Genomic DNA, 8,561 nt, shown 5'->3' on the forward strand with positions numbered 1-8,561 from the left:
ACTCTTCATAATTCTTTCCCGTTCTAGCCTTAATATTTCATTATCAGCTCTTAGATTTGTCATTTCGGCTCGCAATTGTTGGAATGTATCCATTAAAAGTTCATAGTATTAGGATTATTTTCACCCAGTTGGACCCACATTTCTGGTTGGGCTTCCATGTGAGGTCCAGGCCCAACTCCTCTTGACGATCACCCTGGTGGAGTGACTCTCGCTCCTCTTCTCATGTTGTTTTGCTACTTGTCTATGTAACAATATCACTTTCCATTAATTCCCAAATTTCCCATTTAGGCCTCATCTTTGTAACTTGACTCTGATACCAACTGTAACACCACTCCATACTATGTAAAAAAAAAAACTACTTTATAGAATAGTACATTCCACAAAAATTAATGCCACACCCTTTACATCAAGGCAACACCACTATTTCTCATTAAAAATTGGGTTAGTAACTTTACAGCTGACAATTATTTAATAGTTAATTTGACATACAAATATTATTCGACCCAAATAACATTATATCTAATAAATGATTTGTGTCATTGGCAGCCACATCCAACACTCACGGATTTGGTCCTAACCTAAGGTTTAAACATTACAAGTTTAATTTCTCGGTTGAATATTACATTGGAGATGTTATTATGTTTCATTCGAATTATTGGGAAACTTCTTGAACCATCACTTGACTTCCTGTGTGATGGACACTTGGGCTTTGATACACCATTGATCCACTGATGATTGAACGACTTTGCTAAGGGAAAAGGTGGTTAGGGTATTACCCCCTCCCAAACACTCATTCTGATTTTCATTTGTCTTCATTTTGGAGGATGGTGTTGCTATACACCCATGACATGTTCATTCATTTAACACTTGCAACACTACATCACCAGCGTCAGAAGCTCTGAACTGGTCTCAAGTATGAGTTAATGGTTTTCTCTACCATAGATTGAGGAATTCCCTTGTTTCCAGTTTGTCTATGAACCCATTTTACACCATGGACAAGTCTCGGTGATTTGTCACTAGCTACTATGGAGCTGCAACATAATCCTCTACAAGTAATGAGTAAATTGGGTTGCCTACATTTTTTCTACATTGTTTAAAGGACAAACTAAGAGGGTTTTTCCCCACAGATTCCGACTGGGTTAGTTGTATCTCCACCTTCCACAGGTATACCAACTCTGTCAAATTACAAATATTTCCTTTTGAATTATTTGGGTTCATCGATTATTTACAGATACGCATATCTGACTTGTTCTTCCATTGATTCGACTGTTACAGGTATATCATACAAACCTTGTTTTCTTTGTTTGGTCTCAGCACAAATATCTTGCACAAAGGAGAGGGATTAACTATTGGCTCCTATTCCAGGTATTCTCAGAACCCGTTAGGGTTTGACACCACCTTTAAAATATTCTCGCATTCACATACCTCTCTGGTTTCCAGACCCACGTTTGAATTGGGGCTTTGTTGTCCCATAGAGTTCTTGAAAAGTAATGGTTTCATAGCCCACAACTTCCTATGTAAAGGGATATAATTTCCTCATTTTGTAGAATACCCATATTAACTTATGCTGAATATTTAAACATTTTGGCTGCTCTATTACTTAAAATGATGCTCTCTGTTTCTATGGAGTTATAATTGTTATGGGTATTATTGAATACAATGTCTCAGTTTTACAGTTTACATTCTCACAATTTTTATGGGTTCTAAGATTCATTTATGCTAGTGCTTGTAGCAACAATCCTCCTTCAATTTTCTTAAATATTATAGTAACAGTTGTGTCAAGAACCCAAATTTTTGTGAGTGTAATAATGGTTAGCTATATTTTTTTTCATGATATTCCTTTTACAGTTCTATGATGTTTCATCACGAAAAAGGGGCTTACCATGATGGTGTTGAATTTGGTTCTTATTTTTTTGGCTTTTCTTGCCAGACAACAACACTACATAGAATATTGGTTTCCTACTGAGTGTAACTTCAGAATTTGTTTATTGCACATTCCATAAGTAACTCGGTGTTAAGTGATAATCTTGTTTTGATTATTATCTATTGTAGATATTAAATATTCCCCACCTGGGTTTACTATCATTTTTCCTTCCATATTTTCCACCTGTTTTACAGTTTCTGTCTAGGGTATCAAACTGTCTGGCTTTGGATCTCAACATGATGGTTAGACTAACTAGTACTTACAACAAGGTCCCGTCCCAATTATCGGATTTTATTCTTGTAATGTAATTGGGTCAATTTCCCCATGGGCACCAAATCTAATGGTCTCTATTGGACAATACCTATTGTATAGTCCTACTACAAGTTTGATACATAAATATTCATTATGCTGCAATGTATACTTCTACCGTTCTTTTCATCTATATGCAATTACAAAATTTCATACCAGAACCAGAACTCAGACAAGTAATACAGTAAACAAACATTGATACTTAGAGTCATAAAAGAAGACTAATTATGTCAAACATCTGTAAAGTACTTATCTGCTTGATAATAATCTAGAAAACTCAATTGGAAGAGCACCCTCCACCCTTCTAATGAGATTGACAATGATGTCTGAATCTCCCCTCGAGCTTTCCAACTACCAGAATAGTTACCCAATCGGGGTCAACTCTGCAGACCTCAAGACCCCTTTTTGAGTCCAATCCAAAGTTATTTATATCAGGTATTCCACTAGGTGTAGCCCAGCTCAGGAAATTCCCTCCACCTACAACATACAATTGCGCTTTCTTGGTTGAATCTTCTTTACCTCCTCTCCTCTCAAAGAAATGTTGGAAAAAAGCAAGAACCCCTTTCCTCTTCACTGAGATCCAATTATCTCCAAAGAGAGGAAATCCAAGAACCATAACTGTTTAACTGTCTCGTAGTTAGATAACTTTGTTTAGGGTCTCTCCCTTTTGAGTTTCCAGTGTTATCTATATAACTTCAACAAGTATAATTGCATACATATGTAAATATATTCATGAGTAATTAAATAATTTTATTTTCTTTCAATCTCTCAGCCTTTCCTCTTAAGCCAAGTATTAAAATCTCATAAACAAAATAATTAACGAGAGTTATAGTAACCAAAAAAAATAATTACCAAATACTCATGCATCGGGGTGTGACAACTAATAATTAAATCAACTTGGATCCATCTTACCTATGAATATACCAAATGCCTAGAGGGATCAAATCTCTTTTCATTCTAAAAGAGGTTTGCACCTGAAGAGATATTATCCTTCTCAGTGTTTGGTAGATCCAAAGTTAAAATAGATCTAAGTTGTTTATATGTATGTTATGTGTTAACTCTCTAGAAAATATTAAATAATTTATTTTTATTTTTTTCAAACACTTATATTATTGAAATATTTTATTAACAATAAAGATTGAAATATATTTTTTATAATTGGCAGTGAAATATTTTGTTTATTACTAATTTTCTTAAATGACATATGCAATTCCATGTTGAATATGCAATGATTTATACAATTCCCTCATAGTTTATTGTCTTAGTTATGCCAACGGACATGCTTATTTTGGAATAGGCTTCCACAACTTTAATTTAATTATCAATAGTTGTTAGGGGGATGGTAGGGATTTAATATCTATACAATATTCTAAAATATGCTTAGTAGTATACACAAATCAAAGGTTGAGATTTATTTACAAAGTAGTTATGAAAGAGTGTCATATATTCGTTAATTAAAAACATGTCATATGAACAATTATCATATGAAATGAGTTGTGGTATTTTGGTCATCTTGTATTGATGAGCCACAGTGTTGGCCCATAATATTGTAACAAAGTGTATTTACATATTAAGAATCTCCATGATAAAGTGGGGTGAAATTCCATGGTTAAGAATCTTGTTGCATGTTATTTTTAAATGTATATATGTTTAATTTATATTTTATTTCATTTTATTATTAAAAATAATTAATCACATAAGAAAAGTTGTGTGACACGTTTCGAACCAACTAGTGTGGCTTATCGTCAGGACAAGATGGAGAATCAGATCATGACATACGATTAAATAGAGAGAGCAATGTAGAATCAGATCATGGCATACGATTAAATAGAGAGAGCAATGTAGAATCAGATCATGACATACAATTAAATAGAGAGAGCAATGTAGAGACAAATAATTTACAACGGTTAGAAAATAACAACTAGTTTTGACTAAATAAATATAGTTTATTAATAAAATATTTTAGAATGTTAAAATTGACTATTAGAAAAAATAAATTTATTATTATTATTAAATATCATTTATTTACTTATTCTAGTTAACAACAAAAAATAAAATAATAAGTCAACAACTAAGAATATCTAAAAATCAAATTAAGGAAATTATTAATAGAATTTAGGCTTATGTGATCCATGTCATATGTGTCGAATCTTTTCAGAGAAATCACATTAGAGATAATTCATTGACGCGTTTCCAACCATCCAGTGTGGTTCATCATCAGGACAAAATGGAGAATCAAATCATGACACGCGATTAAATAGAGAAACCAATGTAGAGACCCTTAATATTTTTAACGGCTATATTAAACAACTAGTTTTGAAAAAAGGATTTTTAGGATGTTAAAATTGACTCAAGTCAAATTTTGAAAAAATCAAATATTTAGATGAAGACTAAGTTAAAAAAAAATTGATTAAAATATAAATAAATAGGAATAAAATTGAACTAATAAAACGATATTTTATTATTTATATTGAATTATGTTATAACTAAATTTATTAATAAGTTATGGTTAGATATTAAGTCAATATTCAGATGCAAGAATTAAATTATTTGAAATAAAATGTTACATGTAATAGTAATGTTACATTTAATAATATAAAATAAATTATTTAGATTTAAATATGAAAATAATAAATTCAAGTCAAACTTAAAACACGGGTCTAGACAAAAATAAAATAAAAATAAAAATAAACCAATAATAATAAAATTCTTTGAATAATAAAAAAGAAAGCCTAAAAATTAAAATAAAATTAAATAGATTTTTAGTCTAGGTATTAAAAAAATAAAAATAAGGTTATTGACCAATATGTATTATTTAATTTATTTATTAATTAATTATTATATTCATTCAAAAAATTATTAGTAAATTTAATGACCAAAAAATAATAATAAAATAAAAATAAATAAAATTTAGGATGAAAGTGTATGGACCCAATGATCACCAATCTTCCATCCATCTTCTACGTTTAGATTACAAGGCTTTCAAATCAATCTCAATGGCCTCATTAAACGGTCGATGAAAGAAATGCTCAACCCTTGCAATGACCAGGGCATCTTCAATGCAGATGTGATGTTTCGTCTTTTCTACATGCTCTGCCAAAGCTAAGGAGCGGGTCCTCCCATGTTTTATGTCAGCCTCGTGCTCATGTGTCCTTTGATTTATTGAACGACGAGTTTCACATGTAGGGGGTCCCGCAAGAAAATGTAATTTCATATACACCTTTCATGTGCTTAGGATCAATTGGGTATTTTACAGAGCTTAGGGAGCTTCAGATGGTGTTAAGGGGCCTAAAGTTATAGGGAACCTTATGCTTTCTATAATGCCCTACTTGATCCTATCATGTTAATTTTGAATAGTTTTTAATTAACCCACAAATATTGACTTATAATTATTAAGTAATATTGGTATATACCTACACTTATGAATCTGTAATTTTATTTTACTGATATGACCTTTATTATTTTTTATTAATTCAATTCCCAAGGTGTCTTCTAAAAATTTACTTTTGGATAAGATATGGTCTCCTCCAATTTAATTCTAAATTAAACATCCATATTTCTATTCCCAAGGTTTCATCTCAAATCTACTTTTGGATAATTTATGGTATTCTCCAATTTATTTTTAATTTGAATATCCATATTTATGCCGAAAGACATTTTCTCTGCAGGGTTGGGGTGAGAAAACACAGTTCACTCCACCCAATCGCAGAGCTGCATTTTCGTCGTCCTCTGTCAACTAAAAATACAACACGTAGGGCCTGTCATAGTTTGCTAACTACGTGGCTCTGTCATCATCCAGGCATTGGTTGTTGACGATTTGAGCTCTTTGAACTTGGCTTCTGTTTGTGGAGACAGTCTATATCCACCTCGCATTTCAGGTTACCAAAAAACGATCATCTAGACATTGGTCGTTGACGATTTGAGCTCTTTGAACTTGGATCCTGTTTGTGGAGACAGTCGATATCCACCTCACATTTCAAGTTACAGAAAAGGAATCAAGAAGATTAAGCATAATAATACAACAAGGTCGGATGTGATGATATAGTGGAATGAATCCATGATTCTATTTTTATACTAGTGGTCCCACTTCATTGTCGTGATTCTCATACCAGATTCATGAGAATTTATCACAACTGGTCGAGATTCAAAGTCAAGTTCGATAATAATTCATTCCTGGGCAAGTGAGATCGGTGTGGTTTGTTGAAAATGGCGGTAGATTAGAAAAAAAAACAACAGATTCCATGACTGGATGACAAATAAAAAGACACAAAAAATGAAAATGGGAGAGGATGGTGTATATCTAGCTGAGGTCTCCAATAAGAAGAATTATCATCTTCTTGTGAGTATATCATTGTAATTATTATCATCTTTAGCAACAATGTATATTACAAGCATCCCTGAAGTCGAAGTTGAAGTGATCTTGACATCGCCTAATGCCAGCATCCCTGAGGTGGAAGTTGAAATGATCTCGGCATCGCCTAATGCCATCATCCTCGAGGCAGAAGTTGAAATGTGCTCGGAATTGCCTAATGTCAGGACTGATGCCAAGAATGTTCAAGCTAGCGTTGTTCATGCCTCCACTATATTCTACGCCACTCCTTCTACTCTCGATAAATTTGAAAGATTAATAGCATAAGGTGTTGCTCGTGGGTCACAGTTGCTTGTGTTTCTTGAGGCTTTTATCGGTGGCTATCCTCGTGGTTCTAGTTTTGGTGTTGTAATGGATATTATCTCTTTGAAGGGTTGGGAAGAGTTTCGTAACATGTTCCAGGTCCATAAGTAGAGAGGATAGAAGCTGCAGCTACAACATATAAAGCAGATGTAGTAATGGGAGTGATAGAGCAAGCAGGTTTCACACTGTATTGTACAGTTCTTTTCTTTGATCCTCAAGGAAGATTCCTAGGGAAGCACCGTAAACTGGTGCCAACATATTTGGAGCATCAGATTTGGGGTTTTGGTTATGGATCCACCTTACCTGTGTATGACACAACAATTGGGCATGTGGGTGGAGTCCTATACTGGGAAAACCAAATGCCTCTTTTGAGAACAATTATGTATGCAAAAGGGGTGGAACTTTATTGTGCACCAACTGGTGATGCAAGAGATTCATGACAACTATCAATGCATCATATAGGTATGGAGGGTGGATGTTTTGTGCTATGAGCTAATTAGCGTTGCAAAAGAAAAGACTTACCTCCTCCACCAGACTATGTCTTTGGAGGTTCAAAGGAGAAGATGTCTCCAGAGAGTGTTGTATGTGTAGGTGGAAGTGTTATCATTTCTCCTTCTGGTACTGTGTTGGTAGGGCCCAATTGTGAAGGGGAGCTTCTAATTACTACAAATCTCGATTTTGGTGAAATTGCGCGAACAAAATTTTATTTTTATGTGATTGGGAAATATTCAAGACCCGATGTGTTAAAATTGATGGTAAATGAATATCCAAATAATCCTATCACATTTTCTTCAGGGACAACAACATCAGAAAAAAAGGTAGCGAGAATGTGTAAATTTAATCTACGTTTTATTCTAAGTTTCTTATCAACTGATAGTGCCATGGAGGTTCAATTGTTTAAAATTCTCTCTTGATATTCCAGGTTTAGAAGTCCAACTCGGTGTGCGACCTGAAAAAAGGATATATATATATATATATATATATCTAAATATATATATAAATGTAAATATATATAAATGTTATATTAAATATATATATATAATATATATATAAATTATATATATATAATATATAAATTATATATATATAAATATATATATATATATATATATATATATATATATATATATATATATATATATATATATATTAAAGTAAATTTATTTAATGGATGGACATTTATGATATACAATTTAATTTAGATTGTATATATATATATATATATATATATATAATTTAAAGTTAGGTTTGTATTTAAAAATATCTTAAAATGAAAATCTCTAGCTATAAAGTTTTGCACTCACAGAGACTTCATCCCTCTGCGTGCTTGGTAGATACAGAATTATATATATCTATATATCTCTCTCTCTCTCTCTCTCTCTCTCTCTCTCTCTATATATATATATATATATATATATATATAACAAATTTCAAGCATGACCCATATATTTAGATGTTTCCTGAATGGATTTCATCATTGTCATAATGGTCAACTATGCTACCATATGACATGATGGACAAGCTTGAGCATAACTAGAAGGAACAATTTGTTAGTGAGAACTATTATTTAAGTATCCAAAATTTAGAACTACAGAGACCATATTTTTCTGTAAACGTTATCTTTGATGACTAGAAAGAACAATTTTCTATTGAGAA

General features: G+C 32.3%; 1 pseudogene; it reads left to right on the forward strand.

Annotated features, from left to right (window-relative positions):
* The first annotated feature begins 6,611 nt into the window (after positions 1-6,611).
* On the forward strand, positions 6,612-7,277 carry LOC149168920 (bifunctional nitrilase/nitrile hydratase NIT4B pseudogene; annotated as a pseudogene).
* Positions 7,278-8,561: the final 1,284 nt, after the last annotated feature.

The sequence above is a fragment of the Pinus tabuliformis genome, chromosome 4_2 (assembly GCF_031772625.1).
Source record: "Pinus tabuliformis cultivar Carrire ecotype Pingquan chromosome 4_2, CPIR1, whole genome shotgun sequence".
Lineage (NCBI taxonomy): Eukaryota > Viridiplantae > Streptophyta > Pinopsida > Pinales > Pinaceae > Pinus > Pinus tabuliformis.